The sequence below is a fragment of the Anabrus simplex genome, chromosome 7 (genome assembly GCF_040414725.1).
Source record: "Anabrus simplex isolate iqAnaSimp1 chromosome 7, ASM4041472v1, whole genome shotgun sequence".
In the NCBI taxonomy this organism is placed as follows: domain Eukaryota; kingdom Metazoa; phylum Arthropoda; class Insecta; order Orthoptera; family Tettigoniidae; genus Anabrus; species Anabrus simplex.
This window is the reverse complement of record NC_090271.1, coordinates 198,899,626-198,916,844: the sequence shown is the minus strand read 5'-3', so window position 1 is coordinate 198,916,844 and position 17,219 is coordinate 198,899,626. Positions and strand designations below refer to the sequence as shown.

The following is a 17,219-nucleotide window of genomic DNA, read 5'->3' as shown; positions in this document are numbered from 1 at the left end:
ACCGGCTCTGACAAAGGCTATCCTGAATACAATGCCTGCTTCACCTCCGGCACCACCCACACTCCTCTTAAGAACATCGACCTTAATTTCAATCCCCGAGTTTCTATCCTAATAGCCTCCAGGGGATTACTGCACATCTTGTGAGATTGATGCTCCTGTCGAGAGTAGCATTACCTTTATTTAATTCTGGCATACTTTTCCTCCCGATCCGGTCTACCTTGGATCGGGCGAGTTGGCCGTGCGGTTAGAGGCGCGTGGCTGTGAGCTTGCATCCGGGAGATAGTGGGTTCAAATCCCACTGTCGGCAGCCCTGAAGATGGTTTTTCGTGGTTTCCCATTTTCACACCAGGCAAATGCTGGGGATGTACTTTAATTAAGGCCACGGCCGCTTCCTTCCCATTCCTCGGCCTTTCCTATCCCATCGTCGCCGTAAGATCTATCTGTGTCGGTGCGACGCAAAGCCAATTGTAAAAAAAAAAAAATTAAAAAAATATACCTTGGCCAACTTTTGTCGTCTTACATTCCTGGGGGAGATGAAAAAGTATTTCCTTTTACACCTTTCTTGCAGCCGATGCTGCTATTCTTCGAAGGGTCGGACCTCCATACCTACCAGCAAGTCGGCTGCGCCGTTAGGGTCGTGATGCTTTTAGCCTGATTTCGGTAGATGGTGGGTTCGAGCCCCGGTATCAGCAGCCCTAAATTGGAGTATCCGTGGTTTCTCGTTTTCACACCAGTAAAATGCTGGGACTGTGTCTTAATTAAGGCCATGATCGCTTTCTTCCCAGTTCTATCCCATCGTCACCGTAAGACTTGTCTGAGTCAGTGTGACCTAAAATCAAAAGCAAGAAAAAGAAGTCATATATTTTACCTAAGTCTACCTCAGTGGCCCATTCTGTTCCAGGATAACGAGATTGATTTCAGTAGAGCACGATGGCATCAGAGGGTGCTTAAATATAACAATATGATGCTGGTTTTCGTACCAATGAATAAACCCTGCGGGACCATATTCCGACAACCCGATGCGTTTTTAAATCAATGGCAATTGGAAGTACATAAGTTAAACAAATATGACTAGAGATCTGTTTCTCTGCCATCTGGTAGAGTAAAACGGAACGTCGAAATTGATACTCAGGAAGCCTAAATGGCATATAATAATAATAATAATAATAATAATAATAATAATAATAATAATAATAATAATAATAATAATAATAATAATAATAATAATAATAACTGTCTTCCTCTTAAGGAAGATGGCACACCATTGCTATTATAAGTTCAGCGAAATTCAATTTTTTTTAAGCTAAGCAATTATTAGTTTAAATGCAACTTTAATTTTTTTGTATACTTAATATACATTTATCATCATTCATGTAATAAAGTTCTGATTTGTATAAAACCTAGAAATTATGTATAATTTTCAAATCAAATTTGCATAATATTTTTTCAGCTAGGCCTATATGAGGTTTGTGCTATAAATACTACAATAAATTACCTATTCACTAAGGTATTATTTTAAGACATATCAAAAACATAGTTTAGAATCTCTAAAATATTTCTTCAGAATATGTATTTTTTTCGTAATCGTTACCTCTAATATGAATTTCCTCACTTTTTCTCTACTGATTACTTCTGAAAAGGTAAATTACTTGCGTCACAAATCAAGATAAAATAAAATACACTCCCTATCGAGCGAGCTGGTCATGCGGTTTGGGTCGCGTAGTTGTCGGCAGCTCTGAAGATGGTTTTCCATGTTTTCCCATTTTCAAACCAGAAAAATGCTGGAGCTCTACCTTAATAAGGCCACGGCCGCTATCATCCCAGCCCTATCACTTGTATCGCCGAAAATCTTCGATCTGTTGGAGAGACGTTAAACACATAGCGAAGAAAACATCAGTCTCGTGCAAAATGTAATATTTAATATATATATATTGTCAATAGTTGTTCCATGATGAAAATCAAGCACAAAAGTGAAAATTACTGAAACTGAACAAATAGTACATGACAGACATGTAACATGCATAGACATAATTTACAAACGTATCTTTTAAAAAGTATACCTGATTAAAGCGGAAAGTACATTCTATGAGGGAAAAAAATACGAAATTGAAAAAGGCACTTATTTATTTTTTATTAGAAGCTTTAACCTTCCGCTTCCTTTCATAAAAGAGCCTTATAAAAGGGTAGTTTTGGACTATTAAAAGCTTGATCACTATTGCCACTATCTATTCAATCTTTAGCCCAAACTACTTCAGTTTCACTTGCAATCACTGATTCTGGATAACATCCGTTATCAAACATTTTGTACACTCAATTACTCGGGATTGATCCCCATTATATATACCAATCCCTCGAGCTGTGACAACGACCGAATATTTGTGCTGCTTTAATTGCTAATCTTTACTAAAACATAATTTAACTTAATGTTTTCTATGGCAATAATCTGAAGTTACAAAGCTTCTTTGTTCCAATCAAAATTTATAAGCAATTGCGCAGTTAGAGTAAAAGTAATTGAATTCCCTTTCAAATTACGTACAATTGTAGTCACTATTACATTTTAAAGGAAGTATAAAAACTAATTACATAATGTAGTCAAGTTTCAAAATTATATCTTCACTAAAATTTTGATGGTACTTCTGTGAAGTTTATATTAAAATAAGATTCCTAAGTAGTGTACAGCTGTGACGAAGAACTTGACAAACCTAAACTACTAAATGTTATAATATTTCTTTGATTATTATTCATTAAAATATTATCTTAAAATATAGAGTTTTACCGGGGAAAAGACCTCACGATTTTACTCAATATAATATCACACAAGATAAGAAATCGTAATTATTTAGGGGCTAGTGGAATTGCTAGTGAAAATACAAAATTCATTAGTACTGAGGAGAAGATGGGGTAACAATTCTCTGAAAACAGGAGCAAAGCCAAAATAGATCGGTGAAATAAAAAACGTCCTTAAAATGCCAATTCATGTAAAATAAATTCGAAATTCACAAATTGGAAGTTGACCAAGAGAACAAACCTAAGGAAACAAACTCGGACTAAAGTCAGGAACGAAGGCCACAGCTAAGGAATAAAATAAAAAAAATAGGCACAATGGAAGGCAAAGAAACACCTTTTAAGTTCTTTGCGTAGTCCGGTATGTCCGTACTGGCTAATAATAATAATAAGAATACTAATAATAAAGTGTTTGACTCCAGTGTTAAATAATTATTATAAATATAAAAGCATAAACTCTTCCAGAAAATATAAACTTCAACCATAATATTTTCTTCTTGAAATTAAAAAATATTTGCGTGCAGTTAAAAGTTTTGATAATCCCCGATAGCTCTTGTGATTATTGAGGGCCGGTTATGATTGTGTCACATGACAATGAAAATGAACACAAACATTCTTCTTGAATGGCGAGGAAACATGTGAATCTCTATGTGTAGTTCAGTCAGCGTATAAAAAGAGGAATATCGATTGTCTTACAAAAAGTGAGCATTGCGGTACGATGAGTGCCATAATATGCACATAAAGAGACAGCACGTACCTTTTTCCTCTCCGCAGAGATGCTTCCCACTCGCTGGAGGTCCACACCACTACGCTCTGGCGAACACGATACAAGAATGAGCCCAACCGCCTCCTCTTTTGACCAGTCACGTGACGTGTTTTTCTCACTTCATCGGAAAGAAACCTCGTTTTACAAATGTCGCTCCTGGCTCTCCTTGAAATTAGTTGATGAACACTTCTCTTTTTATATTATATAAATAATGCGAACATATGTCTAGCGACTAGAATACACAACACAATCGCTGTTGCGACATAGTCAACTTCCATGTAAGCAGTACAGCAAGTTTTCTTAAACAGAAGATTCTAGTCGAGGTCGAGAACTTGATTCTCCTTTCCGGGACATTTACACGTTTATATTCAAAACTTAAGGTCACTGTCATTACCATTGAAATAATGTTACTTATTTTGCACATTTACTAATAATAATAAATAATGTTATTGTCTTTACGTCCCACTAACTACTTTTACGATTTTCGGAGACGCTGAGGTGCCGGAATTTAGTCCCGCAGGAGTTCTTTTATGTGCCAGTAAATCTACCGATTCGAGGCTGACGTATTTGAGCAACTTCAAATACCACCGGACTGAGCCAGGATTGAACCTGCCAAGTTGGGGTCAGAAGGCCAGCGCCTCAACCGTCTGAGGTACTCAGCCCGTCAGCACAATTACTTTTCACTGGATCAACATAATGTCAGAGTGTCGGAATTTTGTCCCACATGGATTCTCCAATGTGCAGCACGGGGTTGTCATATATAAACACCCCTGAATCTTATCGACTCATTACCTTGGGAACAAAAGACGATCAATTTCGTCTATGATGTCGGTTCACTTCAATGAGTCCTAACACCCTAATTGGATCAGTGGTAGGGTGTTGGTCTCCGGACCCCGATATCGTGGGTTCAAACGCGATAGAGGTAGTTGGGTGTTTGTAAGGCTGAAATAAGTCCATTAAATACTCCGTGTCAGACGATGTCAGTATGCAAAGGATATCTGGCGATACATTTGTTGTTTACCCGACACAATTAATTAAAACTCAGCAATAGGCCACCCAAAAGGAGTTCTAATTACACTACCACCTGGTGGTAGAAATCGGAACTTTAAAATTGACATGCGGAGAGCATAAATAGCGTCAAAATCAAAATACCTGCACATTGTAGCTGAGGCCCTATTTTAATAATAATAATAATAATAATAATAATAATAATAATAATAATAATAATAATAATAATAATACATGAAATGGCGTCCTACTTTTAGTGTCGGAAGTGTCCGAGGACATGTTCGGCTCGCCAGGTCTTTTGATTTGAAGCCTGTAGGAAACATGCGCACCGTGATGAGGATGAAATGATGATGAAGATGGCACATAAACCCAGCCCCAGCACCAGCGAAATTAACCAATGATGGTTAAAATTCCCGACACTGCCGGGAATCGAATCCGAGACCCCTGTGACCAAAGGCCATCATGCTAACCATTTAGCCATCGAGTCGAACAATAATAATAATAATAATAATAATAATAATAATAATAATAATAATGTTAACGATTGTTACATCCCACCAACTACTTTTACGGTTTTCAGAGACGCCGAGGTGCCGTGATTTAGCCCCGCATGAGTTCTTTTACGTGCCAGTAAATCTACCGACTCGAGGCTGTCGTATTTGGAAACCTTCAAATACCACCACACTAAGCCAGGATCGAACCTGCCAAGTTGCGGTCAGAAGGCCAACGCCTCAACCATCTGAGCCCCTCAGCCCGGCACTATATTTATTATTATTATTATTATTATTATTATTATTATTATTATTATTATTATTATTATTATTATACCGGGGGTACACATCCGTTCCATTGAACTGCGCGCTTTATAGAAGGCCATCTGTGCTGTAAATCTTGAAGTAATGTAAAACAAGATACGCGGACCTTCAACCATTAGATGTCTCTACCATCGACCTATGTGTCCCCTCTAGCGGGATTAAGGACAATTAATTTCTAAGGGAATTTCAATTTTCAAAGTTTGTTAACCTTAGTTTTTGTCAGGGAGTAAAGAATACCGGGAGCTGCCCGCTACACTACTCTCTGTGGTTATCGCTTGAAGCCAACGGCCACGCCCCCCATGGTTACCAAAACATGGCAATTCTTACGTTGTGGATATATACAAACTAAGATTTTTTTTCTCGAGAGTAGGGAAACTTCGAATCGCTCAATGAAGTACAATCGTTTTCAAAATAACGCGGCGATTAGCTGTAACAAAATTTTCTGGCAAACAGACCTATTAATGCTTTTTACTGAGCTCAAAGGAAGCCTTTCTCATGACCCGCAGCATTAAATCTAGTTGACTATCGGCACTATAAATTGAGTATATTAAAAACAGTAGATGCAAATCTTCACCAGGTATCTGTAAAGATAAGGAGTAGGCTATTAATAATGGCATACGGCAATCTGAATGCTTTAGGGAAACGCGCAATAAATCACCAAACTGGGCTTAGCAACATTGCTTACCACATACTGTATTTTGGAGTGGTGGTGGTGATATTGTTTTAATAAGAAGTAAAACCATCAAGTGAACACAAGTGGAAACAGTGCAGGACTCAGCTAAGGGCCCCTTGGACGCCAGCCCTTACTCCGAAGTTAAGAGCCCCTTAGGCCCTTAATCGCCTTTTACGACACGTGGTGGTGATTATGGTTTTAAGAGGGAGTAAAACTAGGCAACCATCCTCTATTAATACTAATCAGAGAGAAATGAAGATATCGGCCAAAGAAAGACAAGGGCCATGAAGGGCGAGAAAATGAAAGACTCCCAAGCCCTCGAATCATCTTACAGCTTCAGGGTCGGAAAAGAACAAGAGTTGACCATCGGAGGTCGGACATGATAGATTAAAATTAGCCTGGCAAAAGTAAGTGGAACGAATGGCAGGACTCAGCTAAGAGCCCCGTGGTTGCCAACCCATGTTCCCAAACTGAGAGCTCCTGGGGCCCCTTTCAGTCGTCTCTTACGAAAAGCAGTGTATACCCTGGGTGTTGTTCTACTACACCCACCTCCCCAGGGACTTTTACGACAGGCAGGGAATAACGTGGGCCTTATTCTACCGTACAGGAAGTACAACAGGGCAATCATCCTCCATTAACACTAATTAGGAGGGAAAATGGAAAGGATCCGACACTTCGAGAAATGAAGGTATCGGCCGAAGGAAGACAAGGGCCACGAAAGGCGTGAAAATGAAAAACTCCCTAGGCCTCGAGTGCTCTAATTCTGTAGGTAAGAAGGGAATGTTTCAAAAATAGTAGGTACTGCGTTCTCCTTCAGAACAACTTTCTTCATGGACCGATCAAATAATTCCGGTTTGAAATGTGGTGAACATATCTGTGTAAAGCGATGGTATCCAATTTTCCCTTCAAATGGCCTTAATCCACTCTGCTGTCCTTCCTTCATGAACAGGAAACCTTACAAAAAATTGACGATAAACAACAACTATAACCTAAACATTTTTACAAAAAGTGAACGGTACTTCTGAGACTCCGAAATACAGTGGAGGTAATATAATGTACTGTACTATATGTTACAAGCCATACTCAGAATCTTGCCTGTGAAATGTTATTCCAGGAATATTTTTGGATTTCCGATTCTTACAACCGTATTCACAACACGACATTATAAGAACTACACCTAAATATTAGTATCACTTTTACATTTTAGCGTGTCGTACAGTGTTTGCGTCTGAAAATTCCTGCAATTATAATTTGCGTACACCGTATTTACTTCAATGAGCTGTGATAGATTTGACTATCAAAAAAGAGCATGCGTTCTCGCGCCTATTTACGACCACGCCCCCTATGTAGACCACTGTCACTGGGCTTCACTCTCAGAGCTCCAAGGCATCTCCCTGTATTCTTTACTCCCTGGTTTTTGTAGACTGTTCTTTATTGTGTTAAAGTTGTCAACACTCGTACGGCTACCTTCTTCCTTAATTATTAACCAATCAGGAATTTTATGTATATTTCTCTAGCCAGTTAAATTTGGGCGTGTGTACAAGCATCCTGCCTATATGAAAAGAGTTCTATAAACTTCCCCTCGGAGATGCTACAAAAGCTGGGCCCTTTAGGACCCTATTGTAATTTTAACCCCTCCGGTGTAGTGAGTGCGGCGGGTTATTAGAAGGCAGGGGCTGTCTGTCGTCGTTAGGAAGGTCCAACTACTCAAGGTAATGGCAGAAATTCCTTAACACGTGATAACTCCAGGCAGATAACTTGAAGGGAACGTTTCAAACTTCTTTTCTTAATGTAAATTTCTAAAGCCATAGTTTAAATGTAAATGTCGGCAATTCTGAGGAGTCTGTTCAAATCCCTGCTGGGAAACATGTAAATTAAGGGAACAAAGAGCGTTCATCCTCTGTTGATTCCCATTCAACTCTAAACCTCTAAATTCTTCACATTCTTTCGGCATTTAATATTTTTCGTTTAGTCACCCCTCTGTAGTATAGGCTTAGCCTCTGCAAGTGTTTCGCCCCCTAGCCTTTTTTCCATGGCCGTTCGTGTTAAACCTTTTATTTTATTTTAAGGCCATTTAGAATGGGCACTCATTGCCCATGTTTATTTGGTAATTGTTTATCGACGAATATGTAAAAGTCTGTTGAGAAGAAATTACTGTAAACACAGTTATTGGAGTTTGTAAGGCATAATATGGTAAGAAGCTTGTGCCTCTTCGAGGCTGGACTACAGTAACCTGTCGCAGCTAAGTCTCTTAAATGAAAATGAGTGGAGCAAACATGCTCTTGTACTGCTTCAGAGCGATTATGTTCACCCCTTGTATATTATCACATGGACAATTCTCTCTAATTTTGTACCTAATTTTTGACTTTATGTCATCGTTGTTATGAGCACTGATGAGCTCATTATACTGTTGTTGTTCATTCAGATCATCTACCAAATTTGAAAATAAAAAAGGAAAGAAATAAAATTTCAAAATTCAGTGCTTTAACTTATGCTTTGGTCATTTCCTTGTCCACCCATTCACCCTGGCATCTTCTTAGACTTCTCTGTACCTGGCGAGTTGGCCATGCTGTTATGGGCACGCAGCTGAGAGCTTGCACCCGGGAGATAGTGGGTTCAAATCCCACTGTTGGCAGCCCTGAATATGGTTTTCCGTGGTTTCCCATTTTCACACCATACAAATGCTGGAGGCTGTACCTTAATTAAGGCCACGACCTCCTCCTTCCAACTCCTAGCTCTTTCCTATCCCATCGTCGCCATAAGACCTATCTATGTCGGTGCGACGTAAAGCCACTAGAAGAAAAGACCTCTCTGTTCCACGATATTTCCGTGCCAGTTATTATTATTAATTATTATTAATATTATTAAACTACCTCAGAGGATTAGTGATGTAGTGTCCTACTCATGATTCCAAGTTTGTAGGTTAGGTTCTGCTAGCTAGTCTATTTTTGAAGGTCTGTCAAAAATCGTGGCACTCCATGCCATTTTTACCGAAAATTTTAAGACCTCTGGTTTGCACTTACAAAATTATACTCAACCATATATCAGCCCAGTAGAATTCTGCTTTTATGCTAGATAGAAGCACAATCGAAATATCGAAGTTGGTAGGCAGTTCGCCTAAATGACACCACTTCAGGAAGTCTGCACCTCAGTAGCTAAGGTCATACGGACGGTTATTATGATTTATTTCAAGAACCTTACATATACTTGTCATACTGAAATGGCAGGTTCGCTCCTGGATCAGTCCAGTGGCATTTGAAGGTGCTCAGATACGTCAGCCCCGTCCCGGTAGATTTACTGGCACGTAAAAGTACTTCTGCGAGACAGAATTTCGGCACCTCGGTATTATTATTAACAAAGATCTTTCTTTTCTATCCCAGCACGCTTCAAATATAGACAGTTGATCTTCCCTTCTTTGACTTGTCGCAGAAGCAAAGCAAAGTTACCTCCGCACAGGCCAAGAAGACCCTGGGAGCGTTAAAGGCTTCCATTATTCGTAACCTCGGCACTTGGTGGGATAGAGTGGTTAGCTCGACGGCCAGTCGCCTTTGCTCCCAAGAATTAACCTGGTACTCATTTTTGGTGTAGGCTGAGTGAACCTCGGGGCCATGTACACTTTCGGAAGTGGATATCTCACTTCGAAAATGTTTCGACTTCCTGACGGGGAATCGAACCCACGTCCTTCCGGATGAATCGAGCACGCCCTTACCATCTCAGCCAGGCAGACCCTTCTTTGACTTGTCAGGTAGTATAAATTCATGTGCGGCAGTCGCCACTTCTTGTACGTTATCTAAAATTATTTTTAATAATAGCTCACGTGTCCACCTCTGTGATGTAGTGTTTGGTGTGATTACGTAGCTGCCACTCCAGAGGCCCAGTTTCGATTCCCGGCTCTGCCACGAAATTCGAAAATTGGTGCGAGTGAAGGAACGGGGTTTAGTCAGCCTCGGCAGGTCAACTGAGTAGAGGAGTGTTCGATTCCCACCTCAGCCATGCTGGAAGTGGTTTTCCGTGGTTTTCCACTTCTCCTCCAGGCAAATGCCGGGATGGTACGAACTCAAGGCCACGGCCGCTTCCTTCCCTAGATGGGGGCTTCATTCCATTCCACTGCTTGACCTGGTCGAATGACAGGAAACAAGCTGGGGGTTTTCATTTCATCCCCCACGAGTGCATAAAGATAGCTCATGCAAACAGGAACGAGAGCTGTGAGACCGTACATGCAATTCTTGAACTTGTATTTTATAGTATCCCAGTTTATGTTTCTCATGGGTCACGGCCGCTTCCTTTCCCGTAGCTGTCTAACCAAGGGTCATCAAAACTCAATTGTCCGTGACGTAAGAGTGACGTGGCAGGATATTCTTTTTTGCTAGTGGTTTAACGTCACACTTACACTGCCTGATATATCGCCGATGGTGGAATGAGAAGGAAAGAGCTGGATTTTAATTTATCTTTGACACTTTTCTGGTATAAAGTGACAAATTACGGAAAATCAAATTCAGGGATACCAACAGTGGGGCTCTTCTGGATACATGCTCACAGTTTCATGGCCTACCGCGAAGTCAATTTGCTCGTTGGCATCACGGGATAATGGACGCATCATACGGGAGAGGTAGTGAAGTAGGGGGATTGAACTACGAGGGGCGTCCGAAAAGATTTACGAGGCGTTTATAATCTGTGAACATGACGCTAGTGTAATTGTAGTTGTTTATGTTTCAGATCGTATTTCTTTTTTAAAACAATAATTGGCTTAGCGTCGCACCTACACAGATAGGTCCTTTGGCGATGATGGAATAGGAAACGGCTAGGAGCGAGAAGGAAGCGGTCGTGCCTTTAATTAAGTTACAGCTCCATCATTTGCCTGGTGTGAAAATTGGAAACCACGGAAAACCATCTTCAGGGCTGCAGACATCACACAGCTGCGCGCCGCTAACCGCACGGCCAACTCACTCGGTAGTTTGTATTCCCGTATTGCACTGTACATTACCAACTTGGTGACAAAAGCCAGTTAAAACAGAGGGTGGACTGGAGCAGTGGTCCAAGCAGGAATTTGATGGTTGTGAAGATTGAAGTCATTGACTAAAGTAAGTTGCGTCGTCAGTGTGTGGCAAAATACTGCTCCGAATTTCGAACCGCCAGAGTGACAACAGTTGATGGTGTGTGGAGTGGCAGACCCTAAAACCACCGCCGCCACCACCACCACTACAAGAGCTGACACGGCGAGAAGTGATCTTAATCTCTTTCCGGGTTTGAAAGTATTTCTTGGCGGTCGGGGGGGGGGGGGGGCGGAAGGAGGGGAGCGTGCACAGATTTCAAAGTGATGATGATGTCAGAACAGTAGTGAAACGCTGGCTCAACGGTCAGGATATCGCATTTTACGAGGGTGGCATCCTAAAACTTGTCCCGCGATTAGATAAATGCCTAAATCCCCACGAAGATCATGTGGAAAAATATAGTGCTAAGTGAAGAACATGGTTCATAGTGTGTTATGTACAAACTATAATATAATATTGAGAAATGCACACGTTAAACTTTTCTCTGGCATTTCTGGTATGTTTCAATGTCTTGTAACATATTTTGGCAAGTATCAAGGTACACAATAAAGTTCTGTTGTATTTCTACTCCACGGAAATATTCCTCATAATATGGAGTAATACCTACTCATCAGATCAAAATTATTTCCACGGGCATTTCTTTAACACTCTGCTATACTCTGGGTCACCTTTTGTACAGACTAAAGCGGAAGTAACGTCTGTGCCTCGCCAAATGAACCAGCGCGCGATTAAAAGTTGTACTACTCCAATAGTATAACACAGCACAGCTCATCGGCTGTAACTTGAGCACATTCGAAAGAATTAATACATTAACGTATTCATATTAATGGAGTCACACACCGCTATTGTTATGTTACTCTCGTAGAAACTGCACCCACGTGGTCAAGACATCTACTGAGTAAGTATGGCAGCTCCGCCTTGGGTGCATCATTGTCGTAACTCGTGCTGACGGAAGGCATGAAACGCGTCCCACTTACCCCTCCCCTACTATGTGACAACGCCGTAGGCACAGTCGCTCTCACTCGCGTCTCCCCCTCGTCTATACCCTCTCTTCCATTTTAGTTTGATCAAAAGGTGGCTCGGAGAATAGATCATGGATTCCACTGCGCTAGAACTACACGGAACGTGAACTAAATAATTAATTCAGTGCATCCATGACATCGTCGAGTGTTTGGAAGTGTCATTCTCTAAGGCGCTGTCGTAACAAAGGGTAATGGGAAGAGGCAATGTCAAGGAAATATGCTGGATGCATTAGTGTTTCTCAACCGAGGCTCGATAATGGTGTCATGAGTTAGCTTAGACACGTGCAGCTTTTTGTTATCCCGTAACAAAATAACGACTTCGCTATTCTCAATTGATGTCTCGACTCCTTTCAATTTTTCTTGAACACGTTTCAGAGAACAGTTACATCGATTGGACAACTGACCCTAAGCATTCCACAGGTCAGACGTACTGGTGGTTTACACTGTGTGGCCTATCATCCCACTTCATCCTTCGACAAAATTGTGTGATAGACAGCAGGCATTGGTATGATTGTAAATAGGGGTGGGAAGTCAAGTTGTAGGTTTCAACAGGAGGAAAAGTCCTGTTAGTTTCAATTATTGATGAGTGATGATGATGCTGGGTGGAGTGGCTCAGACGTTTGAGGCACTAGACTTCTGACCCCAACTTGGCAGGTTCGATCCTCGTGTCAGTAAATTTACTGGTATGTAAAATACTCCTCCGTGACTGAATTTCGGCACTTCGGCGTCTCCGAAAACCGTAAGAGTAGTTACTGGGACGTACAGCCAATACAATTATTAATTACTGACGGAATGAAAGTACCTTATGGAAATCACAGGAAGTAGGCTACAAGTGGTATTAAATGGAGTCTTTTTTAGAAGTTGCTTTACGTCTCACCAACACAGATATGTCTATTGGCGACGATGGGATAGGAAAGGGATAGGAGTGGGAAGGAATCGGCCGTGGCCTTAATTAAGGTAATTTTTCTGATGTGAAAATGGGAAACTACAAAAACCATCTTCAAACCTGCCGACAGTAGCGTTCGAACCCACTCTCTCTCAAATGCAAGCTCACAGCAGCGTGCACCTAACCGCACGGCCAACTCGCTCGGTAGGAGATATCATTGGGGTAATTACACTTACGTGGTTGTAAATAAACCTTACAGATCTCTTAATTTGGTCATGAGGGCATTTAGGGGTTATAGTAAGGATGTAAGTCCGCCTCTGTGGTGAAGTGGCTAGTGTGATTAGCTGCCACCCCCGGAGGCCCATGTTCGATTCCAGGCTCTGCCACGAAATTTGAAAAGTGGTACGAGGGCTGGAACGGGGTCCACTCAGCCTTGGGAGGTCAACTGAGTAGAGGTGGGTTCGATTCCCACCTCAGCCATCCTGGAAGTGGTTTTCCGTGGTTTCCGACTTCTCCTCCAGGCAAATACCGGGATGGTACCTAACTCAAGGCCACGGCCGCTTCCTTCCCTCTTCCTTGTATACCCCTTTCAATCTTCCCATGCCCCTGTTCAGCATAGCAGGTGAGGCCGCCTGGGCGAGGTACTGGTCATACTCCCCAGTTGTATCCCCCGACCCAAAGTCTCACGCTCCAGGACACTGCCCTTGAGGCGGTATAGGTGGGATCCCTGGCTGAGTCCGAGGGAGAAACCAACCCTGGAGGGTAAACAGATTGATAAGAAGTAAGGATGTAAAGGAGAGGGCGTAGGCTATATGTCTCTAATAAGATCTCAATTAGAGAGAGTATTGTTCGAGTGTATGTGACACTCACCAAGAGTACTTGATTCGAGAACTGGAAAAGATCCAAAGGTAGTAGCATGATTTGTTCTGGGTGATTTCTGACAAAAGAGTAATCTCACGAAAATGTTGCAAACATTGAGCGTGGAACATTTGAGAGTAAGGAGACGAGCTGCTCGACTAAGTGGTATGGTCCTAGCTGTCGGTGGGGAGATGGCGTGGAATGGCATTAGTAGACGAATGTTTGAATGGAGCTTTAAAAAGTAGGAGGCCAACATAGTCCAATTGGTAGAGCAACTGACGCGAAAAATAGGAAGAACCGTACTATTAAGTTAAAGTTAGAATTAAAGAGGACAGATTGGGGAAAATCTTCTTTTACAGGAAGAGTAATTAGGGATTGGAATAATTTACGAAGGGTCGATAAATTTCCAACTAATAATAATAATAATTTCGTGTGGCTATTTCTAGCCGGGTGCAGCCCTTGTAAGGCAGACCCTCCGATGAGGGTGGGCGGCATCTGCCATGTGTAGGTAACTGCGTGTTATTGTGGTGGAGGATAGTGTTATGTGTGGTGTGTGATTTTCAGGAATGTTGGGGACAGCACAAACACCCAGCCCCCGAGCCACTGGAATTAACCAATGAAGGTTAAAATCCTCGACCCGGCCGGGAATCGAACCCGGGACCCTCTGAACCGAAGGCCAGTACGCTGACCGTTCAGCCAACGAGTCGGACATTTCCAACTTATTTGAAGTAATTAAAAATAGGTAAACAACTAATAGGGATCAGAGGTGACTGATTGATTCACTCATTCCTTTATGCATTTTCCTAAACAATGGAAATATTTTCAGATTGATGCCGTGAAAATCCGATTGAACTTTGAATATTACCTTTACTCTTCTTGGCTGAGAAAGCCCAGCTGCCATAACTTCCATTAAACTGCAGTGAAATGCTCGTTTCTTTCGTCTGCCACTAGTAATTTACATTTGAAAACACGGAAACAGTTGCATGGTGAACAGTAATTTATGTTGTTATTGTTGAGTGGACTATACTTACACAGTACACTCTTTGCTACTCTGTACAATCACTTTTCAAGACAATGGCGTCGATTTAAGAAAACGAGTAGTGCAAGTCGTTATAAAAAAAATAAAAAAAAAATAAACAAAAAAAAAAACGACTGAAAGTGATAATAAATAAAGAGTACCGGTTAAAAAAGAAAATAAACCTATTCGGGGATTAGATTTGCAGACACCATACGCATTCGGAGAACACATTGCAGGTGATTGAGTGGTTGCGGCAGCTGTACACTCCCATGAGGCAACACGGGAAACAATCCCGGTATGTAATTATTGTCCGCCTCTGTGGTGTAGTGGTTAGCGTGATTAGCTGCCACCCCCGGAGGCCCGGGTTCGATTCCCGGCTCTGCCACGAAAATTTGAAAAGTGGTATGAGGGCTGGAACGGGGTCCACTCAGCCTCGGGAGGTCAACTGAGTAGAGGTGGGTTCGATTCCCACCTCAGCCATCCTGGAAGTGGTTTTCCGTGGTTTCCCACTTCTCCTCCAGGCGAATGCCGGGATGGTACCTAACATAAGGCCACGGCCGCTTCCTTCCCTCTTCCTTGACTATCCCTTCCAATCTTCCCATCCCTCCACAAGGCCCCTGTTCAGCATAGCAGGTGAGGCCGCCTGGGCGAGGTACTGGTCATTCTCCCCAGTTGTATCCCCGATCAAGAGTTTGAAGCTCCAGGACACTGCCCTTGAGGCGGTAGAGGTGGGATCCCTCGCTGTGTCCGAGGGAAAAACCGACCCTGGAGGGTACACAGATGATGATGATGATGATGTAATTATTCCAGTTTAAGAGGAGTTGAAACCGTAGAAATGTTCACTTTTCTAGGTTTCCGTTCCACAAATAGTTTATACTTTTTTATTAAATTAGTGCATGCATTGTTAAAAATCTCAATTTAGAAACATGGTTTAGAAGATTTCGGTGTTGAATATTTCTTCATTTTTCAAATGCTTATATTGAAATCTCTGCCTTGTGAATAATAATAATAATAATAATAATAATAATAATAATAATAATAATAATAATAATAATAATAATGCAGATTTTTCGACATAGGTATCTGCCGTGTGAGGGAAACCTCATGTTCGCGTGATGGAGGATAGTGCTATAGGCCTATGTTGTGTGCGAGTTGCGGGAAGGGAATGAACTGTTTATATTTATGTTTATGATAATAATAATAATAATAATAATAATAATAATAATAATAATAATAATAATAATAATTTCGTGTAGCTATTTCTAGCCTGGTGCAGCCCTTGTAAGGCAAACACTTCAACGAAGGTAGGCGGTATCTGCCGTGTATGGGAAATGCATAGGGTCTTTTTCGAGTGAAGGATAGGGTTGTGAACGGTTTAGGATTAAAATCCCTCGACCCGACCGAGAGTCGAATGCGGCACACCGATGACTGACTGACCACTCAGCCATGAAGCCGGATGGCATGGAGATAGTTTTCATGAATCAACAAAGAGAGCTTTATTCCATACGTTATTAGCCTAATGTTTCGTTGTAAGAGTATTCTTACTTTGTTCACAGTTTCTAGCATTGGACATTTTCTATTACATTTTCTGGAGATAATGAACTCGTATTTCGTATGTATATGATTCAGCTAGGATGTATAAGAAACAAGAACAATCTGCAAGACCTCTACCGAAAAGGAAACCAACGTTACCCCTCTATAGAGATCAGTTTAGTTGTAATGGAAGTAAATTTCGTTATCAACCTGACCTAACCTCACCTTGTCTTGTCTTCTCACGACTTTGATACGGTTTGCATACTTAGCCTTTGTGTATTATTATTGACTGGCATATCGTCGTTGCCGGGACAAAACCTCCTATGTGATAATATTTTTGGAGATATACTGACCTGCAGCACATACATTATGAAGAGCGAGAATGCATTGACAATTGTCACACAATATTGCACCTTAGATGACAGAACCTTTCCATCCAAAGTTCTAAGCTAAAATATTTCACATAGGAGGTTTTGTCCCGGCAACGACGATATGCACATGTAATATATTTGCTTGTGTGTATTATTACAACGTGGTTTCACTTCAGCCCGGTAAGTAATAGCAAATTTCAAGAAGGGAGCTGATTGTTCACACAAGGTGAACACGAAAGAATACGACAATAGTAATGCGTAAATCAAAATAAAGGCAGAAATATACAGGGTGAAGCGTAATTCGCGCACTCAGGCGTCGCAGCGCGACTCCTCACATTCCAGCAATAAAAAAATGTCTCTTACAAAATTTCGTCTTGCGAGTATATACGGTAGAAAACGGACGTTGAAGAGTAGCAATCTGGCAACACTGTAAC

The 17,219-nt window shown here is 41.4% G+C and overlaps 1 protein-coding gene across 3 annotated transcripts in view; it reads right to left on the bottom strand.

The window, feature by feature from the left end:
* Positions 1-3,694, bottom strand: part of LOC136877460 (alpha-tocopherol transfer protein) — a 127,816-nt gene extending 124,122 nt beyond the window's left edge. For 2 of the 3 annotated variants that reach the window (XM_067151516.2, XM_067151519.2), the window contains exon 1: positions 3,542-3,693. The gene's annotated coding sequence lies outside the window, so the exon portion shown is untranslated. Of the gene's footprint in view, positions 1-3,541 lie in introns of all 3 variants that reach the window. The other variant, XM_067151518.2, reaches the window with a different exon arrangement.
* Between the last annotated feature and the right edge of the window lie 13,525 nt (positions 3,695-17,219).